Source organism: Coregonus clupeaformis, chromosome 26 (assembly GCF_020615455.1).
Source record: "Coregonus clupeaformis isolate EN_2021a chromosome 26, ASM2061545v1, whole genome shotgun sequence".
Classification (NCBI taxonomy): Eukaryota; Metazoa; Chordata; class Actinopteri; order Salmoniformes; family Salmonidae; genus Coregonus; species Coregonus clupeaformis.
The window spans coordinates 15569699-15592093 of record NC_059217.1 but is presented as its reverse complement, the minus strand read 5'-3'; the positions used below and the strand labels follow the sequence as shown (position 1 = coordinate 15592093).

Here is a 22395-nt window from a genome sequence, read left to right as displayed (position 1 = left end):
TGGTTAAACTCAAATACACTAATTGATAAAAAAACTTTTTTTGACGAAATGTTTAATAAATGTATAATCTTCGAAAAATGATATCATCGGTAGGACTGGTGGTGTTATGTCGCACATAGATTGCAAAATAGTTGGGAAGAGATTTTTGACGTACCGATTCCATGGCATAGTGTTTATGAACTGATACGCAAAACTACGCCGGATTCAAAACTTAGAATTTTTCAATTTAAATTATTATATAAAAGCATATACCAATATAATGTTATTTGTATGGGGGATACAATCTTCCCAGCTCTGCAGATTTTGCTGTGAAGAGACAGAATCATTAGATCATTTGTTTTGGTACTGTCCATTTGTAGCTTGTTTTTGGACACAGGTCCAGGAATGGCTAAACGATTGCAATATTTACCTGGAGCTAACCCTGCAGATAGCATTACTGGGTGATCTGAAAAGTCATAGTCAATCAATCAATAATATAATAATACTTTTAGCAAAAATGTTTATTTTCAATTTACAATCTGTAGAAACAATGAGAATAGAAAGATTCAGAACTTTTGTAAAACATCACAGTACAGTTGAAAAATCCATAATAAGTATATAGGTGTCAAGGTTGAGTGTAGAGGTAACGTGGAATCACACGCAGGACACACAGAGGTTCGAAACAGATGTCTTAGTGAAGTCCAAGGAAACAAGCCAACCACGGCAACAGGCCACAGGCGAACAATACGCACACTGGTAAGTACCAAAAATAACAGCGCACAACGTGCGGGACTCTCTCTAACAAAAACGAATACAGAGAGAACAGAACAACGAACTAATACAACACGTGACATCGAACAATTACACACAACACCTGACCAAACACAAGAGAACTAAATAGGACGCATAATGAACACTAACAAGGAACAGGTGTAACAAACAGACAAAAGCAATCAAACCTAGAAACATAGACGGAGACGACGACCGCCGAAGCCTGCCCGAACAAGGAGAAGGAGCAGCCTCGGCCGAAACCGTGACAGTACCCCCCCCTTGACGCGCGGCTCCAGCCGTGCGCCGACCCCGGCCTCGGGGACGACCAGGAAGACGCGGAGCAGGGCGCGTAGGATGACCACGATGGAACTCGGTCAGAAGAGACGGGTCTAGGATGTCCCTCCTCGGCACCCAGCACCGCTCCTCCGGGCCGTACCCCTCCCACTCCACGAGATATTGGAGACCCCCCATCCGGCGTCTCGAATCTAGGATGGACCGAACAGTGTACGCCGGAGCCCCCTCGATGTCGAATGGGGGCGGAAGAGTCTCTTCTATCTCATAGTCCTGGAGTGGACCAGCTACCACCGGCCTGAGGAGAGACACATGGAACGAGGGGTTAATATTCTTGTAATCAATGGGCAGTTGTAACCTGTAACACACCTCGTTCAATCTCCTCAGGACTTTAAAAGGCCCCACAAACCGCCGACCCAGCTTCCGGCAGGACAGGCGGAGGGGCAGGTTTCTGGTTGAGAGCCAGACTCGATCTCCAGGTGCGTACACTGGCCCCTCACTGCGGTGGAGATCGGCGCTCGTCTTATGTCGACGGATGGCTCGCTGCAGATGGATGTGTGCAGCGTTCCACGTCTCCTCCGAGCGCCGCACCCACTCATCCACCGCAGGGGCCTCGATCTGGCTCTCATGCCAAGGTGCCAGAACCGGCTGGTACCCTAACACACACTGGAAAGGGGTTAGTTTAGTGGAGGAGTGGCGGAGAGAGTTCTGTGCCATCTCGGCCCAGGGAACATATCTCGCCCACTCCTCCGGCCGGCCCTGGCAATACGACCTCAGAAACCTACCCACATCCTGGTTGACACGTTCGACCTGCCCATTACTCTCCGGGTGGTAACCCGAGGTAAGGCTCACCGAAACCCCCAACTGTTCCATAAACGCTCTCCAGACTCTGGAGGTAAACTGGGGGCCTCGATCAGACACTATATCCTCGGGTACCCCGTAATGCCGGAAGACGTGGGTAAATAAAGCCTCAGCGGTCTGTAGGGCAGTAGGAAGAACCGGCATGGGAAGGAGACGACAGGCCTTCGAGAACCGATCCACAACGACCAGGATGGTGGTATTCCCCTGTGAGGGGGGAAGGTCTATAACAAAATCCACCGAGAGGTGAGACCAGGGTCGTTGTGGAACGGGCAGGGGTTGTAACTTACCCCTGGGCAAGTGTCTGGGCGCCTTACACTGGGCACACACCGAGCAGGAGGAGACATAAATCCTCACATCCCTGGCTAACGTTGGCCACCAGTACATTGTGCTAAGGCAGTGCACTGTCCGGCCAATACCTGGATGCCCAGAGGAGGGTGACGTGTGAGCCCAATAAATGAGTCGATCCCGGACCTCGAGCGGGACGTACGTCCGACCCACCGGACACTGTGGAGGGCTAGGGTCGGTGCGTAACGCCCGCTCGATCTCCGTATCGACCTCCCATACCACCGGTGCAACCAGACAAGACTTAGGTAGTATGGGAGTGGGCTCAACAGACCTCTCCTCCATGTCATACTGCCGAGACAGGGCATCTGCCTTCCCGTTCTGGGACCCAGGGATGTAAGTGATCTTAAACACGAACCGGGCTAGAAACATAGTCCACCGAGCCTGGCGAGGATTCAGTCTCCTAGCTGCCCGAATGTATTCCAGGTTACGGTGGTCAGTCAAAATGAGAAAAGGGTGTTGAGCCCCCTCAAGCCAATGCCTCCACACCTTTAGGGCTTGTACCACGGCTAACAGCTCCCTGTCCCCTACGTCATAATTACGCTCCGCCGGACTGAGCTTTTTCGAATAAAAAGCACAGGGGCGGAGTTTAGGTGGTGTGCCGGACCGTTGTGAGAGAACGGCCCCGATACCTGCTTCAGACGCGTCCACCTCCACTTGGAATGGTAAAGCGGGATCCGGGTGCGCCAGCACTGGAGCCGAGGTAAACAGGTCCTTCAGTCTCCCAAAAGCCCTGTCCGCCTCAGCTGACCACCGCAAGCGCACCGGACCCCCCTTCAGAAGGGACGTTATGGGAGCTGCCACCTGTCCAAAACCCCGGATAAACCTCCGGTAGTAATTCGCAAACCCCAAGAACTGCTGCACCTCTTTAACCGTGGTTGGGGTTTGCCAATTACGCACGGCTGACACACGGTCAACCTCCATCCTCACCCCTGACGCAGACAACTGATAACCCAAAAAGGAGACCGACTCCTGGAAGAACAGACGTTTCTCTGCTTTGACATACAGGTCATGCTCCAACAGCCTCCTCAATACTCGGCGCACCAGGGCTACATGTTCGGCTCGGGTAGAACTGTACACCAGAATATCGTCTATGTACACGACTACTCCCTGCCCCTGCATGTCCCGGAAAATCTCATCTACAAAGGATTGGAAGACTGATGGAGCATTCATTAACCCGTATGGCATGACGAGATACTCGTAATGACCGGAGGTAGTACTAAATGCTGTCTTCCATTCATCGCCCTCTCTAATGCGCACCAAGTTATATGCGCTCCTGAGGTCCAATTTTGTGAAGAACCGTGCCCCGTGTAATGACTCCGTCATAGTCGCAATCAGAGGGAGTGGATAACTATATTTCACAGTAATCTGATTGAGACCGCGGTAATCAATACACGGGCGCAAACCTCCATCCTTTTTCTTCACAAAAAAGAAGCTCGAGGACGCGGGTGAAGTGGAGGGCCGTATGTATCCCTGTCTCAGAGACTCGGCAATGTATGTCTCCATCGCCCTCTTCTCCTCCTGTGACAAAGGATACACATGGCTCCGCAGGAGCACAGCTCCTGCCTGGAGGTCTATCGCACAATCCCCCTGTCTATGAGGTGGAAACCGCACCGCTCTCGTCTTGCTAAACACGAGTGCCAAATCCTCATACTCGGGGGGAATGTGTAGTGCGGGCATTTGGTTCGGACTCTCCACCGAGGTCGCCCCAACGGAAACACCCAGACATAGCCCCTCACACTGAGCAGACCACCCCATAAGAGCCCTCTCTCGCCACGAAATAGTAGGATCATGTGTAATCAACCAGGGAAGCCCCAGCACCACCGGATACGCAGGAGAGTCAATCAGATAGAGCTGAATCGTCTCCTCATGACCCCCCTGCGTCTCCATCCTAAGTGGCACTGTGACCTCCCTAATCAACCCGGATCCTTACGGACGGCTATCTAGGGCATGTACAGGGAAAGGATTATTTACCGGAAGGAGGGGAATCCCTAACTCTACACAGAATTTGCGATCTACAAAATTCCCAGCTGCGCCTGAATCTACTAGCGCCTTATGCTGGGAACGAGGTGCAACCTGTGGAAAACAAACAGGTATGGTTATGTGTACAACAGAAAGCTCTGGGTAAGTGGGGCGCCTACTCACCTGGGAGGACTCCCCAATGTGTGGCCTGCCTTCTCCTTCACCAGGAGACCCTCCCCAGCACCTAGTCGCGGTGTGCCCTCCACGGCCACAGTTGGTGCAGGGGACGGCCCCCCTCGGGCTCCTTCTCCTCCGTCCTCTAGCGCCAGCACCTCCGAGCTCCATAGGGCTCGGCTCGGAGGTGCTGGAGGGTGGAATGGGCGACCCCCACGCGGGACGCCCACGGGTAGCGAGCAGGGTGTCCAGCCGAATGGCCATGTCAACCAATTGGTCAAATGAAAGCATGGTATCCCTGCACGCCAACTCTCTGCGGACGTCCTCCCGGAGGCTGTAGCGGAAGTGGTCTATGAGTGCCCGCTCATTCCACCCTGCATCTGCCGCTAGAGTCCGGAACTCCAGTGCAAACTCCTGAACGCTCCTCATCCCCTGCCGGAGGTAGAATAGACGCTCCCCCGCCGCCTTCCCCTCGGGTGGATGGTCAAACACTGCACGGAAGCGGCGGGAGAACTCTGCATAGGTGATAGTTGCGGCGTCTATTCTCCTCCATTCGGCGTAGGCCCACTCCAACGCCTTGCCGGTGAGACAGGAGATGAGGGCGGAAACGCTCTCGTGTCCCGAGGGCGCCGGGTGTACGGTGGCGAGGTAGAGTTCAACTTGCAACAGGAACCCCTGACACCCGGCAGCGGTGCCGTCGTACGCCCTCGGGAGCGAGAGCCGAATCCCACTGGGTTCCGGAAGTTGGACAGGCGGGCTGACTGATGGTGATGGTGTGGTAGGTGGGGGTGTGGGTACTCCGCTGGTCTCCCATCGATGGAGGGTGTTCATCACTCTGTCCAGGGCGTGCCCAATTTGGTTAATCCTGTCCTCCTGTCCACGAAGGCGCTCCTCGATGATCTCCGTGGGTGCGGTTGCTCCTGCTGATTCCATTGAGATGGTGTGTAATTATGTCAGGGTTGAGTGTAGAGGTAACGTGGAATCACACGCAGGACACACAGAGGTTCGAAACAGATGTCTTAGTGAAGTCCAAGAAAACAAGCCAACCACGGCAACAGGCCACAGGCGAACAATACGCACACTGGTAAGTACCAAAAATAACAGCGCACAACGTGCGGGACTCTCTCTAACAAAAACGAATACAGAGAGAACAGAACAATGAACTAATACAACACGTGACATCGAACAATTACACACAACACCTGACCAAACACAAGAGAACTAAATAGGACGCATAATGAACACTAACAAGGAACAGGTGTAACAAACAGACAAAAGCAATCAAACATAGAAACATAGAACGGTGGCAGCTAGTACTCCGGAGACGACGACCGCCGAAGCCTGCCCGAACAAGGAGAAGGAGCAGCCTCGGCCGAAACCGTGACAATAGGTTATAGGTTGAGAGCTTTTGTGAAAGAGCACAGTTAGAAAGATATGGCATATAGAAGCAAACCGGATGGACATCATGAAAATGATCGGAGAGGTTGAGGGTAGAGGAAGTTCAGGAGTAAAAACAAACAAAATATAATTATTGTAAAATTGACTGTGTCCATAAAATGTACATAGTATGTATAAACTGGAAGTAGAGGCCTAATCATTGTTGTTCACTAGTTTACTCCAAATAGAGAAGGGGTGGTGGGGTTGGAAAGTAATAAAGGGAAATATATTTTTATAAAAGATATGTACAGTGGGGAGAACAAGTACTTGATACACTGCCGATTTTGCAGGTTTTCCTACTTACAAAGCATGTAGAGGTCTGTCATTTTTATCATAGGTACACTTCAACTGTGAGAGACGGAATCTAAAACAAAAATCCAGAAAATCACATTGTATGATTTTTAAGTAATTAGTTTGCATTTTTATTGCATGACATAAGTATTTGATACATCAGAAAAGCAGAACTTAATATTTGGTACAGAAACCTTTATTTGCAATTACAGAGATCATACGTTTCCTGTAGGTCTTGACCAGGTTTGCACACACTGCAGCAGGGATTTTGGCCCACTCCTCCATACAGACCTTCTCCAGATCCTTCAGGTTTCGAGGCTGTCGCTGGGCAATACGGACTTTCAGCTCCCTCCAAAGATGTTCTATTGGGTTCAGGTCGGGAGACTGGCTAGGCCACTCCAGGACCTTGAGATGCTTCTTACGTAGCCACTCCTTAGTTGCCCTGGCTGTGTGTTTTGGGTCGTTGTCATGCTGGAAGACCCAGCCACGACCCATCTTCAATGCTCTTACTGAGGGAAGGAGGTTGTTGGCCAAGATCTTGCGATACATGGCCCCATCCATCCTCCCCTCAATACGGTGCAGTCGTCCTGTCCCCTTTCCAGAAAAGCATCCACAAAGAATGATGTTTCCACCTCCATGCTTCACGGTTGGGATGGTGTTCTTGGGTTTGTACTCATCCTTCTTCTTCCTCCAAACACGGCGAGTGGAGTTTAGACCAAAAAGCTATATTTTTGTCTCATCAGACCACATGACCTTCTCCCATTCCTCCTCTGGATCATCCAGATGGTCATTGGCGAACTTCAGACGGGCCTGGACATGCGCTGGCTTGAGCAGGGGGACCTTGCGTGCCCTGCAGGATTTAAAATCCATGACGGCGTAGCGTGTTACTGATGGTTTTCTTTGAGACTGTGGTCCCAGCTCTCTTCAGGTCATTGACCAGGTCCTGCCGTGTAGTTCTGGGCTGATCCCTCACCTTCCTCATGATCATTGATGCTCCACGAGGTGAGATCTTGCATGGAGCCCCAGACCGAGGGTGATTGACCGTCATCTTGAACTTCTTCCATTTTCTAATAATTGCGGCAACAGTTGTTGCCTTCTCACCAAGCTGCTTGCCTATTGTCCTGTAGCCCATCCCAGCCTTGTGCAGGTCTACAATTTTATCCCTGATGTCCTTACACAGCTCTCTGGTTTTGGCCATTGTGGAGAGGTTGGAGTCTGTTTGATTGAGTGTGTGGACAGGTGTCTTTTATACAGGTAACGAGTTCAAACAGGTGCAGTTAATACAGGTAATGAGTGGAGATCAGGAGGGCTTCTTAAAGAAAAACTAACAGGTCTGTGAGAGCCGGAATTCTTAATGGTTGGTAGGTGATCAAATACTTATGTCATACAATAAAATGCAAATTAATTACTTAAAAATAATACAATGTGATTTTCTAGATTTTTGTTTTAGATTCAGTCTCTCACAGTTGAAGTGTACCTATGATACAAATTACAGACCTCTACATGCTTTGTAAGTAGGGAAAATCTGCAAAAACGGCAGTGTATCAAATACTTTGTCTCCCCACTGTGTATGTATGTGTATATATATATATATATTTGTGAGATAAAAACCTATATGGGGGATTGGAAGTGATGCAGACAGTTACATTGATGGAAGTTACAATCTATCTGCAATATTAAAGCTGATCTACCCAACCCCCCCCCCCCCCAACAAAAAATAAATAAAAATAAAAATAGAAAATCCACCTTCTTCACATGCAACATGACAGGATCCCCCTGAGATCACAAAGCCGTAGCTTTCCCATGTCCCAACAGGCTTGGCATCTGAGAAGCTTCTCACTAGGTTCTTGCAACGCCACTACAATGTCATTCTGCCGTTCTGCCCTTGACCAAGGCAGTTATCCCCTAGCACCAACTGCTCCCCTGGCGCCAATGACGTGGACGTTGATTAATGCCGCGTTCATGTGCTAGTCAGAACTCTGTCATTTCAGACTTGCTAACTGGTTGTAGTTATACACGTGCTGCGTTCAACCAGTTAGCAAGTCTGACATTTCAAAGTTTCCTAGCTCCGACTAGCATGTGAACAAGACATAAGGCAGCCCCCCTCACCTCTCTAATTCAGAGGTGTTGGGTTAAATGCAGAAGACAGGTTTCGGTTGAATGCATTCAGTTGTGCAACTGACTAGGTATCCCCCTTTACCTTTCCCTAACATAATTTGTTGAATAGTTATTGTTTATTCTTCTCGAAAACGTTCACCCATGAACTGGCACTTTTGACATGCCAAGGTGCCTTGTCATGATGTCACCATACTGTGCGTTACCTGACATAAGCTGCGTTCAAGACAACTGGGAACTCGGAAAACTCTGACCTCCGACTTCAGTGCTTTATGCTAATTACAACCTTCCCACTTGGTTAAGAACACAGCTTTCAAGACAACTAGGAACTCAGAAAAAAACGAGCATCCCACTGGGAAAAATAGTTTTGAACGGTCATCCAACTCAGAAATCCAAGTCGGAAACTCTGGAATCATGGTGCTTTCAAGACAACTGGATACTCTGAAAAAAACAGTCATTGATCTTCAGGTCAGAAAGTCAGAGCTCTAGGATGATTTTAGTGTTTTCGACTTGGAATTCTGTGTTGGATGACAGTTCAAAAAGATTTTCCCCAGTCGGAGCTCTATTTTTCTGAGTTCCCAGTTGTCTTAAAATGCCGAGTTTACATGCTAGTTGGGACAAGGAAACTGACTTGCTAATTCGTTGAACGTGGCACGTGATTAACAGCAACCAGTTAGCAAGTCATGCATTTCCGAGTTTCCTAGTTCCGACTTGCACATGAATGCGGCAAAAACACTGAAGTCAGATGTCGGAGATTTCCAAGTTCCCAGTTGAATTGAATGCGGCATCATCCTAGAGCTCCGACTTTGGAAAAGTCTAAACGGGATCCCAGGGTTTTGACTAGATGGGATATTATGTCAGAAATGACCAGAATGTACTTTTTGTAGCAGGTTAGGAGAACTTACCCAGCAGGTTAGGATAATTAACGTAACAGGTTAAGATAATTAGGTTAAGGTTAAGAAAAGGGTTAGGGTTAGCTAAAATACAAAAACAATTCAACTTTCCATGTCAATTTGACATAAGCTGAATCCCGGATCCTAGGGACGTCCCAACTCTGACGTCATCCTCGCCGAGCAGAGGAGCGCGCCATATGCTACTAACCAAGCGGTAGCAGTGTGTGTGTGTGTGTGTGTGTGTGTAACAAGAGTTTGTAAACTGTGATGAATATTCACCAAAGTCCCCCCTTTTTCCTAATCTGTTTTGGGTTGAATCGCACACGAGGCGAGCTCGTTCAGTGCTGTTACCATCTGAACGAGAGGTAGGCTGTGTTCTCTCCCGCATCCCCCTTTTAAAATGTGTAAAAGTTACTAAATGGAGTTTGTAACTCTGAAAACGTTGTACTTTATCAATATTAGTCAAATACTGTGTAAACAATGTCTTTGTGTGGTGTCAGGAATTCATGTTATACGTTTATTGTGTTCCTGAGGTAGCTACCATGACGAAGCTAACTTCATAGCAAGCTAACATTAAAGGGGAACTGCACCCACTGATTTGGCCTAATTTTTTGGCTTGCTCCTTAAGAAATGCTGGTGGCCATGACAGAAGCCCAACGTGAGTTGACTTGGGGGTGTGGTTTGATGTGGGTGTTTCTTGGGTGTGTCCTTGCCACCATCAAGACACACCCATCTGTCAGAACCTTGCCCGCAGCTGTTTTCCCCCATTAAATCATAGCAAACATACCTCCTGCAGGTTGAGTTCAATAACTGTAGGCCGATGGATGGTGAGATGCCGGAGGAAGCTTTGAATAGGTCAGTAACCTACAGAGTAATATAAGAAGAATGCAATTGTTGAAGTGTTTTAATAACTTTCAAATGTAGTAACAGGTCCATGTAGAATAAACAACCCTGAACATAATACCACAGAAACAGTGTTCTGCTGATATAATGTGCAACTTTCATCTTTCATTGTCATTCCCAGCAGATACACATACTGTGCCTAAACATCATTTTGTCTGGTAGTAATGGGCCTACCTTGGCAAACATGTCAGAATAGTCATCATACAACAGGAGTTCCCTGATCCTGGTGCAGAATACACAGTGTCTCCCTCCCCATATTGACTGATCCCATTCAATTCAATAATAAAAAAAGACAAGAAACGCAGTGTCTAGTAACATTTTAATGCCGACTGCCAGGTCTCTCTCCATTCAGGGACATCAGTATTAAGTCCATCGGTCAGTCTGCACTTCATCACATCATCTTGCAAGTCTCTATGTTCTGGCTCCATACATGTTTCTGTGAACACATACACATATAGTCACTGTTCTATTACCTATGGCAGTTAGGATAGATAATATCTGACACACAAACAGGTACTATGTTGAAGTTTAAACAGGTCAGATAAAACCTACTCAATTACGACTGAGGTTGCGGTCTGGCAAAAGCATCTCCAGTCCATCTGTAGAAATAGGCAGAGTTGAGGCAGAGTTCGTCAGCTACCTGACCTGAGCCCAACGGGGCCAGACATTATAATTAAGGTTAGGGCCGGGTAGGGCCTGTTTTTCATTAATAACTAGGGTACTGGTAGGGCTCGGGTATCACCTAAATTGATCACTAGCATTTTGAAGCTGAGCCACTCGCTCGTGCTCTGCTGCACAGTACAGTGATATCTGACTAAGATTGTAACACGGTAGGGCTGGGCAGTGTACTGTATTTTACTATATACCGGTATTATGCACAGACTGGTTTTAGTTTTTACATTTTTACCTTCTATAATTGTATATCAATGTTCAGTTTGTTAAATGTGATACGCAACTCAATGTTTATACACTGAACAAAACTATAAACACAACAATTTCAACAATTTTACTGCGTTACAGTTCATATAAAGAAATCAGTCAATTGAAATAAATAAATTAGGCCCTAATCTATGGATTTCACATTACTGGGAATACAGATATGCATCTGTTGGACACAGATACCTTAAAAAAAGGTAGGTGCGTGGATCAGAAAACCAGTCAGTATCTGGTGTGACCACATTTTACTGCATGCAGCATGAGACATCTCCTTCGCATAGAGGTGATCAGGCTTTTGATTGTGGCCTGTGGAATGTTGTCCCACTCCTCTTCAATGGTTGTGCGAAGTTGCTGGATATTGGTGGGAACTGGAACACGCTGTCGTACACGTCGATCCAGAGTATCCCAAACATGCTCAATGGGTGACATGTCTGGTGAGTATGCAGGCCATGGAAGAACTGGGACATTTTCAGCTTCCAGGAATTGTGTACAGAACCTTGCGACATCGGGCCGTGCATTATCATGATGAAATATGAGGTGATGGCGGTGGATGACCGGCACGACAATGGACCTCAGGATCTTGTCACGGTATCTCTGTGCATTCAAATTGCCATTTGATAAAATGCAATTGTGTTCGTTGTCCGTAGCTTATGCCTGCCCATAGCATAACCCCACCGCCACCACGGGGCACTCTGTTCACAACGTTGACATCAGCAAACCACTCGCCCACACGATGCCATCTTCCCGGTACAGTTGTTGCCATCTGCCCCATCCAGCGTGCCAGTGGCCATCGAAGGTGAGCATTTGCCCACTGAAGTTGGTTATGACGCCGAACTGCGATCAGGTGAGGACGACGAGCTCGCCGATGAGCTTCCCTGAGAAGATTGATGACAATTTGTGAAAACCCACTGTTTCATCAGCTGTCCAGGTGTCTGGTCTCAGACGATCCCGCAGGTGAAGAAGCCAGATGTGGAGGTCCTGGGCTGGTGTGGTTACACCTGGTCTGTGTTTGTGAGGCCGTTTGGACATACTGCCAAATTCTCTAAAACGACGTTGGAGGCAGCTTATAGTAGAGAAAATAACAGTCAATTATCTGGCAACAGCTCCGGTGCACATTCCTGCAGTCAGCATGCCAATTTTATGCTCCCTCAAAACTTGAGACATCTGTGGCATTGTGTTGTGTGACAAAACATTTTAGATTGGCATTTTATTATCCTCAGAACAAGGGATGTAAAGAAATTTGTGCACAACATTTGAGAGAAATAAGCTTTTTGTGCAGATGGAACATTTCTGGGATCTTATATTTCAGTTCATGAAACATGGGGCCAACACTTTACATGTTGCCTTTATATTTTTGATCAGTGTAGTTTAGGCGTAGTTTGGACGTGCCAGCTGGGCGGGCAACTGCAGTCAGAAAATACACTCATCTTATTTTAGTATTTAAATGTGCTTCTGGATAAATCAATACATTTTCTGACAATTTGCATTTGGTGTCATGATGTTTCTTGTGACCTAGTTTAACAATAAATGCATTAATTTAGCAATGTATTATTTATTATGTAATATTTATAAAATTGAAATATCAACGGTCATGGCCATTCTAGTAGTTATGGCGCTCTGAGTGTTAGCACCTTGCTAGCATTCAGTGTCCAGAGTTCGGTGGCTAGCTAGTTCTCATTTTCATCTTCTGACAGGGGAGGCAGCTAATGTACAGTATTGATGACGTCAGGCCCTGATGTCCCTTTTGCCCATGTGAACCAGGTATGGAGATTCAGTATGAAATGTGTGTGTGAGTTTTTGTCGATTCATCAATTAGTTCTGTGTCAGATTCACTAGGAGGCTGGACACATGACATTGTTAACAATGCCTTTTACTGATAGAAATCTGTTCATTGCATCCGCCATGGCGTCTCATAATATCACTGTATGTCCCAGTTTTTAAATAATCAGGTCATATTTTAGGGCATTTTTCACGCTGCCAGCTCCTATTAGCTCTATTGAGCACCGTGGCACCAACTCGCCTTCCAAACATTCTATTCCCAGCCCATTGTTCTGCGTCACAATGCCAGCTTCGCTGTTGTTAGTAATGAGATTACCTGCATAAACCTTGTGGGTTTACCTCCGGTGACTTGATATTAACAAGGTTATGGCTACTTGGTGCACAATATCACTGTTCACCTGGTTACACGTTGGGGTGACCCACAGTGATAGAGATGGCCCATCAAAAGAGAAAAGAAATTCTGGTCATGGTTAACAATAATATTTTCAGAAAAAGGTGTTAAACCTAATCAAAACGTGTGTCCCTGTCTTCTTCTTCCAGATGTGGCCAATTTAAACCGGCAGATTATATTTTGGGGATGATTTTGTTGTTTCAAAATGGCTGCTGGGTCATTTGATATACGTCGACATCTGTTCGTTCGTAGGCATCGAATATGCTGGGGAGATTCACTGAGTTGCAAGCCAAATGGACACAGTTGCTACCTCAGATTATGAGCAATGTTCCCTCTAAACTGAGCCCAGCCAGTGTAGTTAAAGAGGTCTGTAGTACCCGCAGATGGAAACGGCGAAGAGCAAGAGAGCTATAAATCCATACTGTTTTTTGCCTGAAAAAACCTAACCCTACCCCCTAACCTTAGGTCTATCCCTTAAAAAAGTTAAGTATAACCTATTTTAGCCCTAACCCTAACCCTGAACAGACAATAACCCTAGCCATAACCCTAATTCTAGGGTAGGGTAGCCTACAACACTTTTAGAAACTATTTTAGTAATAATATTATGTTTGTTAATACCATTATAGTACAAAAAATAATTGTCATTGTTCTTTTAATATTAATCAAAACCTATGTAAGTATTTGCTGGTTTTAAAATAATGTATTATTATTTTTGAAATGTTGTTTGAACTGGGTGTGACCTAGTAACCTCTATGTGAAAGTCCAGCAATTGGCATGGGGTAGGTGGGGCAGGTTTGAGACTGATCTCTGGAATTAACAAGAAAAAAAAACTTCATTTCTCAGCTGCCTCGCCATGTCTTTACGGTCTGCTGTGAATTAATAACTTTTCAATGTTCACAGGTCCACTCCTCTGATGGCAGGCAGGCAGGCATTGCAGGCAGCAAGCAGCTCAGCAGAAGCAGAAGCAAAGGCCTTTTTGAGAGACACCATATTTATTAAAAAAATCCATGTCTGTGTGTTTATATGTTAAAGCTAGAATATTTAGTTGATACATCCATAAATGAATTATGAATACCAATTGATCCCATTGATTCTTGAAGAATATAGCTTGTACCCCATAAGAACCCAACATACAAACTTGTTTTACAGTGAGGGAAAAAAGTATTTGATCCCCTGCTGAGTTTGCCCACTGACAAAAACATGATCAGTCTATAATTTTAATGGTAGGTTTATTTGAAGAGTGAGAGACAGAATAACAACAACAAAAAAATCCAGAAAAACGCATGTCAAAATTTTTATAAATTGATTTGCATTTTAATGAGGGAAATAAGTATTTAACCCCTCTGCAAAACATGACTTAGTACTTGGTGGCAAAACCCTTGTTGGCAATCACAGAAGTCAGTTTCTTGTAGTTGGCCACCAGGTTTGCACACATCTCATTTTTTTAAACATTTTTTAGTCATTTAGCAGACGCTCTTATCCAGAGCAACTTACAGTTAGTGAGTGCATACATTTTCATACTGGCCCCCCGTGGGAAACGAACCCACAACCCTGGCGTTGGAAGCACCATGCTCTACCAACTGAGCTACAGAGGACTATGTTGTGATCACACCTGCATAAAGTAGCCCAAACTGGCCCGATTCCAAACCAAACCAAACCCCTACGCCCTTGTTGACAATCAGCCTATCTAAACCTTTCCGATCCGGGAGGTGTAGTCAACAAACAAGGACTTAGTACTCCAATGAATTCTAAGGGACCAGTTTAAATCTGAAATAAGGCCCACAACCTGACTGTGGAAGATTCAAATGTCACAACAAAAAGAACAGTAAGACCTGTCCATATACAGAACCGGTTCAGTTCAGAAGGCCTTTTTCTCCAGCCGGTCCAGTATGGCCTGGATCCTCTGCACAGCTTCCTTTCGGGCCTGCCTTACCACTTCCTGTCCCTGAGTCTCCACTGAGTCCAGCACCAGCAGCTCCTTGGTCAGCAGTTCCTCTAGGTACCTGTAACTCTTGTCCGATTTTTTACCCACAAACTTGTCCACATCCTCATGGAGCAAAAGCACCCGGGCAATGAACTGCTGTACTTTGGCCAGGCTAGGGTTGTCGATCAGGGACTGAGGCCCGATCGGTCTCTGGGGCTGGAGCTGGGACTGGGGGTGGAGGCTCACCCTGGGAAGGCTTTGGCTCCTGCGCCCCCCCATCGCCCTGGTTTATTGTACATCTGGGGAGGTGAGCTGAAGTCAACAGGCTTGCCATTAGTGGGGTTAGGGGAGTGGGCCGGTCTGGGTTTGGGTCCCACCTGTGGAGCACGCTGGTGCTGGTGGGGTCCTGGGTAGTGCTGGTCCTGAGGAGGTATAGGAGGTATATATATTTGTTCCACTCCTCTTTGCAGATCTTCTCCAAATCATTAAGGTTTCGAGGCTGACATTTGGCAACTCGAACCTTCAGCTCCCTCCACAGATTTTCTATGGGATTAAGGTCTGGAGACTGGCTAGGCCACTCCAGGACCTTAATGTGCTTCTTCTTGAGCCACTCCTTTGTTGCCTTCGGCCGTGTGTTTTGGGTCATTGTCATGCTGGAATACCCATCCACAACCCATTTTCAATGCCCTGGCTGAAGGAAGGAGGTTCTCACCCAAGATTTGACGGTACATGGCCCCATCCATCGTCCCTTTGATACGGTGAAGTTGTCCTGTCCCCTTAGCAGAAAAACACCCCCAAAGCATAATGTTTTCACCTCCATGTTTGATGGTGGGGATGGTGTTCTTGGGGTCATAGGCAGAATTCCTCCTCCTCCAAGCACGGCATGTTGATGCCAAAGAGCTTGATTTTGGTCTCATCTGACCACAACACTTTCACCCAGTTCTCCTCTGAATAATTCAGATGTTCATTGGCAAACTTCAGATGGCCCTGTATATGTGCTTTCTTGAGCAGGGGGACCTTGCGGGTGCTGCAGGATTTCAGTCCTTCACGGCGTAGTGTGTTACCAATTGTTTTCTTGGTGACTATGGTCCCAGCTGCCTTGAGATCATTGACAAGATCCTCCCGTGTAGTTCTGGGCTCATTACTCACCGTTCTCATTATCATTGCAGCTCCACGAGGTGAGATCTTGCATGGAGCCCCAGGCCGAGGGAGATTGACAGTTCTTTTGTGTTTCTCCCAGTTGCAAATAATCGCACCAACTGTTGTCACCTTCTCACCAAGCTGCTTGGCGATGGTCTTGTAGCCCATTCCAGCCTTGTGTAGGTCTACAATCTTGTCCCTGACATCCTTGGAGAGCTCATTGGTCTTGGCCATGGTGGAGAGTTTGGAATCTGATTGATTGATTGCTTCTGTGGACAGGTGTCCTTTATACAGGTAACAAGCTGAGATTAGGAATAATACCTACCCTGGTTGTTTAAGTGATAATGCCTGAGAAGCCGGTGTTTGGAGGATATATTGGCAAACCATGCCAATATATCCTCCAAACATCGCCTTCGAGGGCATTATCACTTTTATACAACGGGTTACCAACATATTCAAATAATGATTGACATATTTTCATTAAAAACTTTGTTTTGATGAATTTATTAATACTATTTCATCCTTCCACAAGATATAGTCCTGACACAAATCTACGGTTGCTACCCAAGCCGGCTGGTCGTTCGTTCTATCGGTTCGGTTGCCAGAGACGCGACCCAGTCATTCAGTCGTTTTGTTCTGTATCTATGGATGCGACCCAGTCGTTCATTCTAAATGTTACATTGCCATTCTGGCTGGCAACGTTCTTATCCCTTGCTTGCTAGCTAGCCAACTACAGCTAATTTATAGTAAATTCAAACAGTGCAGCCAGAATAACAACCGTAGCTGCATTTGCATTTGTTTAAGCTGTTTTCTAGTGATATTGATTTGGACACAACCATAACAATGAGCTAATGAGGCGCGATTTCGCCTGTCCTAGAAAATGTGGTCTCTCTTCAGGACCCTGTTGTTCAGAGGAGCTAGCCAACCACACAGCTAACACAATCACTTCAAACTGAAGCTGGAAAGACCGCAAACTAGCTGCACTTCGTTTCGTTTGACCTTTTTTAAATTTACATTTCTTTGTATATATCCATAAAAATTATGCCAGCTGATTCATGATTTCGACTGGCTGAGAAACGCTGCCTGCCTGTCGGTCTCGTCCCGACTCCTTCATTGCTATAGGACAGCTGGAGATCGAATTTGACTATTGAAACAATGTTGCAAATGTCGGAGAGACAGACAGCAAGGTCTATACAAATCTCTGCTGTTGATAAACTAAATGTTAGTCTAAAAGAAATGTGAGATAATGTCTAGATGCTTCTGATCAACTTTATAAATTGCTTGGTTGGGCTGATGAGACAGTGGATTGCGCAGTCAGATGGAACAGAGTAAATAGGCATTTTGACGTCATAGATTTAGCCGGTGATAACTTGTGAAATAGACACGGGCTGGAATGCAGTTTTAACCAATCAGCATTAAGGATTAGACCGACCCGTTGTATAAAGTTGGATAACTAGTGTCTCAATTACATGGTCTGTTTGTTTTGTTTGTTTATCATATCCTCATTACGTCTCTGTTTAAGGATAAATAGCAAGCGGCGGAATTGTGTCTGGCATTTTAGAGTGCAACCAACATGCCATTTGTAATCACAGCTTATACCACTCACTGAGGGACCAGTCAATAGTGTCTAATGGACACGGGATCTGTGACCTGCTCTGAGTCGGCCGACTGTGAAGAGAAAGGGAGAAGATAGTTCAGTTTACTCACTTTGTTAAACAGCAGATTATTTTATTCTCTGTCTGATTCTTATTGTTTCAAGACCTCATGATGTAAAACACAAGTAGTTTGTTGTGTGTAGGATATGAATGAAAATAGACAGCATTTTCAGAGAGAAAGAGTAAAAAATATTGTTTGCATGTAAGAGAGAGAGAATGAGAGAGAGAGCGCATTCATTGCATTTTTGTAGCATGCATTGAAACGTGTGGACTTTCTCGTGGCTTTGTTTTGCGAAATAACTATGAATTAATGGACTTGTTTTCAAATAATTGTCAACATTTAACACAATATTAAGGTGTGGGACGTTCCGCAGCTAGCACTATTGTGGTCCTCTGTAGCTCAGCTGGTAGAGCACGGCGCTTGTAATGCCAAGGTAGTGGGTTAGATCCCCGGGACCACCCATACACAAAAAAAAAAAATGTATGCACGCATGACTGTAAGTCGCTTTGGATAAAAGCATCTGCTAAATGGCATATTATTATTATTATAACATGTCTGTCCAGAATTCACCGGTGGGAACATGGCGGCTCTCAACACTAGACAACAGAAAGAGTTGGCCGCTACTATCTAAGAGATTGTTTGTGAGGAAATTACCTCTGCCCTCAACTTCCAATTAAAACCAGTAAATTATCTCTTGCACTGCTCACTGCTAAAGTGGATACCTACTCAACTAAAGTAGACATTAGGAGACAACGGCCAATGTGACAGATGTGCAACTCCATGACCTGGAAACAGCGTAAACTAAGCTAGAAGGGGAAATCAATCTACTAAAAAATTAAACAAAATCACTCGAAAATCATTCCTGTAAATTCAATGTGTGGGTCACAGGACTTGAAACTGGTGTGAAAGCAGGCAACACAACTTCCTTCATGAGCAATCTTTTCTATGTACTTTTTGTGCAGAAGAAGCTGGGTCCCATTCTGCCGATAAACATTGCGCATTTTGCACAAGTTGTCTACTTTGATGAGTTTGTTAACAACTAAGACAAAAAGTTAGACATATTAAATATTTTCAGAGAACAAAAATATCTTATTCTGATAAAAAGTTACAGCTGTTTTAGTAATCACAATAACATTTTCTGTAACTTTTTATAAACAACATACATTTTTACCACTTCCCCAAGAAGTTAGACAGAACGTTAGAATATTACAACTGCACAACTACTGACCACACAACTAATGACCACAACAAGACAACTACAAACCACAACTAAAGACCAGAACCACAAAACTACTGACCACAACTAATGATCACATCTACTTACCACAACCACTGACAGCAATTAATGACCACAACCACTCAACATCTGACCACACAACTACTGACCACAACTACTTACCACAATCACTGACCACAACCTCACAACTACTGACCACAACCACACAACTACTGACCACAACCACACAAATATCGACCACACAACTACTGAACTGCAACACTACTGACCGCAACCACACAACTAATAAGTAACATCATCAACAACATTCTCAAATTGTTTATAAACAACTGCCGTTTTGACCACTCCCCCAACAAGTCAGACAAATACTTAGAGCGTATGAAATCTTTGTCTACTTCACTACTTTTCAAATCAAAAATCCAAACAGAAATATATTCTACTAATAAGAAGTTACAGCTGTTTGTCTGACTGACAAAAAGTAGCTAGCTAACGTCAGCTAACAGCTCTCTGTCTCATCATTAAGCAGCCCAAACAGAGCCATTGCTATGGATACTCAGAGACGCAGAGGAGCATGTGGCAGCAGAGGGACAACTTATGACGAGGGTGAAGAGTGACTAAAATTACAGACCACAACCATACAACAACTGACCACAACCACATAACTACTGACCACAACTACTGACCACAACAACACAACTACTGACCACTCAACTAATAACCACAACAAGACAACTACAAACCACAACTAAAGACCACCATCACACAACTACTGACCACAACTGATGACCACAACTACTGACCACAACCACTGATCACAATTAATATTGACCACACAACTACTGACCACTCAACTAATAACCACAACAAGACAACTACAAACCACAACTAAAGACCACCATCACACAACCACACAACCACACAACTACTGACCACAACCACATAACTACTGACCACAACTACTGATCAAAACTACTGACCACAACTCCTGACCACAACTATTAACCACAACCACACAAGTACACATTCACACAACTACTGACCACAACCACACAAATATTGACCACACAACTACTGAACCACACAACTACTGACCACAACAACACAACTACTGACCACCACTACTGACCACAATTACTGATCACAAACACACAACTACTGACCACAACCACAACCACACAACTACTGATGATAACTACTGACCACAACTACTAGCAACACAACTACTGACAACAACTACTGAGTAACCTACTGACCACAACCACACAACTAGTGACCACAACTACTGACCTCAACCACACAACCACTGACCACAACTACTAACGATACAAACTACTGACCATAACTACACAACTTCTGACCAAAACTACTGACCATTAGTGACTAGGGATGGGCATTTGAAAAAAATGTCACTTTTAAAACATCCTCCACTACAACACAAATATGTTTAAAGAGCTTTCACAAGCCCCACAACTGTACTTGTAAAGGTACCATCTAGTTATTATTATTAGGCACTCTACTCTTACACCGTTTGAGCTAGAAACTTCCTTCAAAATTTTAATCGGGTAGACCGGTCCAGATTGAAAATCTTGTATACAACGTTTTGATATCTTCTATGCTTTTTAAAGTTATACATGTTTTGTCCTTTTTGTTCATCTTCATTCACTTTCATGAGATTTCCTCGTTATTTTAAAGCTCTCCATTGTGACATCATCCCTTCAAACATTCACTGTAACCAATTTATTTTTGCACACAAATAAGCTACTTTGACCACTTTGCGAACAACTTAGACAAAAAGTTAGAGCGCATGACATCTTCCTCTACTTCTCTTCTATTCAAATCTGAAATAATAACATAATTATCTGGTACTGATCAAACGTTACAGCTGTTTAAGTAACCACATCAACAACATTCTCAAGCTGTTTATAAACAGCTGACAGTTTGACCACTTCCCCAACAAGTTAGACGAAAAGTTAGAGGGTATACCATCTTCGTCTACTTCTATGCTATTAACATCTGTTTGCGGAACCAAAATAATGTATATTATACCATTCTAACGATATAGCTGTTTTAGTAACTGCATGAACACATTTACAATTACTGATCACAACCACACAACTACTGACCACACAACTACTGACCACAACTACTGACCACAACCACACAACTACTGACCACAACTACTGACCACAACCTCACAACTACTTACCACAACTACTGACCACAACCACACAACTATTGTCCACAACTACTGAGTACAATAACACAACTACAGACCATAACTCCTGACCACAACTACTGAACACAACTCCTGACTACAACTACTGACCACAACCACAAAACTACTGACCACAACTGAGCCCTTGTGACAAAATACAGTATATGTGCCAAAACGACTGAATAGAGATATTATTGTACACTCATTGAAGGTTGAATCAGATGATACACTAGTAGAAGTTGTAGTCCTGCTGTACTGGTCTAAAGCGGGAGTGTGTTACCATTAATCATGTAATGTAAACTAGACAAGAATAGTCAAGCAGATTGTCTATCATCATTGTTACGGTTAGTAATGGGTTACTGGACCTGTATAGATGATTCATTGTTTTAGCTTATTTTTCTATCTTATTATAATATGATTTATGCTTGGCTGGTTAGGGACATATAGAGCTACTTCATACATTCAGTAAGATGGTTGTAGAGAATTATACAGGCATCAGTTTATTTTTGTACCTTAATGAGATATTAGTGCCTGACTAGTACATGAACCTAGGTCTTTGTGACTGTCAAAAATGGGATGGCGCCCTGATGAGAACATCATCAAAACTGTCAAGTCTCCTGGTGTGTTGATTGACAGACACAGGAACTGAGGTCCTGGCCAGGCAGTAATGATACAATGTTGCAAACCTGGAGAATGTGTATGTGTGTGTGTGTGTGTGTGTGTGTGTGTGTGTGTGTGTGTGTGTGTGTGTGTGTGTGTGTGTGTGTGTGTGTGTGTGTGTGTGTGTGTGTGTGTGTGTGTGTGTGTGTGTGTGTGTGTCTGTGTGTGTGTGAATGTGTATGTGTGTGTATATGTGTATGTGTGTTTATCTGTGTAGTCTCAGCCCATGAATGAGCAGGGGGATAATAATAATAATAATAATAATAATAATAATAATAATAATAATAATAATAATAATAATAATAATAATAGGGGGATACAGTGGGGAGAGTCGGAGGGATCAAACATCTCACTGACTGCGAGTGTACAATCCTTCCTGCAAGAAGACATTCATGAAGACAAACAGCCGTCTACAGGTATGATTAGGCTATCTATGTA

The 22395-nt window shown here is 44.9% G+C and overlaps 1 non-coding gene across 1 annotated transcript; it reads right to left on the bottom strand.

The window, feature by feature from the left end:
- Nucleotides 1-14645: 14645 nt before the first annotated feature.
- Nucleotides 14646-14720, bottom strand: trnag-ucc. The gene has a single exon. It is a non-coding gene; the product is annotated as a tRNA-Gly (tRNA).
- Between the last annotated feature and the right edge of the window lie 7675 nt (nt 14721-22395).